Raw genomic sequence first — 1,532 nt, 5'->3', positions numbered from 1 at the left:
CTCCTAGATATGGCCGTGTGGCACTTCCAAGATGGTGTCTTCCTCTTTACGTTAGCTTGCAGATTTGGCCTCGATCATAAATTCTTCTCCAAATACGACTTCTACTTACAGAAAATGCACAAAAGAAAATCTCTGAATAAAAAGAGTAAATATGCTAAAAGAAAAGCTGGAAGTACGAAAATGCATAGATAACGCATGCGCAAAATATGTGAATGTACGTCAAAACATGCTAAACAAGTGTATAAAATCTACGCACATATTAATATCATTAATGTTTTCACTAGATCTTGTTTGTGTAGGAGGGGGATCATGTTTGAACCATTTTCAAACTATGTTATCAATCTTTTCCTCCAACTGTTTAGACCTCACATTCTATGACTGGAGATCTTCAAAACACTTGGATGGTTGAATAACATTTTGTTTGACAGACTCTCTAGCATTTATGGCTTGCACTTCCTGAATTTTTGAGGAAGATTTCATCCAACTTTTATTTGACCATTCTTAGAGATTTAGTGTCACTTGATCAATTAATGTATATACTTCATCCACACTCTTGTTCATAAAAGAACCTCCAGCTGATGAATCTAACAAAGATCTATCTGAAAAAGAAATCCCCTTATAGAATATGTGCAATGTCAGTCATCTTTCCAAGCCATGATGAGGGCACTGTCTTTGTAGACTCTTGAATCTATCCCATGTTTCAAATAATGATTCTCCATCTACCTGAACAAAATTTGTGATGCAATTCCTCATATACAATGTCCTGCTTGGAGGGAAAAATGATTCAAAAATTGATGCTCCAATTATTTCCAACTTGTGATGCTTTGAGGACAGAGAAAATTAAACCAAGTTATTTCCCTATCTTTAATACTGAAAGGAAATGTCATCAATCGAATTGCATCCGCTGAGACACCCTCACAGTTTATCATATCACAAAACTTTAGGAATTCTTCAAGGTGGAAATATAGGTTTTCTAATATTTCTCCTCCAAATTTGTAACCTTGTATCATGGTGATTAACTCTAAGTCTAGTTGGAAACTCTCTACTTCGATATGAGGTTGCACAATCAGAGATAAAAATCTTACAAAAATAGGTGCAAAAAATTCTCTCAAAGGCCTGCTTGATATGTTAGTGCTCATGGATATCAAAACAAAAATGAAGAATTAAAGACAAGAAATAAAATGCTCTATGAAAAATAAGAAAGAAAATGCAGAATTTAAATTGCAAGAAAGTAAGTGCATAATGAAAACAAGAAAGAAAAGGCAAAAGAAAAATGTCTAGAGCAACTCAAATGCTAATCAACTAATGTTAATCGAAAACAGTCATTGGAAACGACGCCAAAAACTTGTTACGTCACCACAAGTACATGGTTACGTCGTTAGTAATACAAAAGATTATCGATCCCACAAGGATTGTTAATTAAGCACTAGTTAACTTTGCACAGTGAATTATCAAGATAATCTAAAATAGTTCACAAATGCTAGAGAGAAAGAAAAAATAAATAAGAGAGAGTAAAGAATGTAAGTGAATGA

At 33.7% G+C, this 1,532-nt stretch overlaps 1 non-coding gene across 1 annotated transcript; it reads left to right on the top strand.

Annotated features, from left to right (window-relative positions):
• The first annotated feature begins 649 nt into the window (after positions 1-649).
• On the top strand, positions 650-755 carry LOC122035525. The gene has a single exon (XR_006127074.1). It is a non-coding gene; the product is annotated as a small nucleolar RNA R71 (small nucleolar RNA).
• Positions 756-1,532: the final 777 nt, after the last annotated feature.

Source organism: Zingiber officinale, chromosome 11B (assembly GCF_018446385.1).
Source record: "Zingiber officinale cultivar Zhangliang chromosome 11B, Zo_v1.1, whole genome shotgun sequence".
NCBI lineage: Eukaryota > Viridiplantae > Streptophyta > Magnoliopsida > Zingiberales > Zingiberaceae > Zingiber > Zingiber officinale.
Note: the sequence above shows the minus strand (reverse complement) of the source record. Positions and strands in the feature narration are given on the sequence as shown.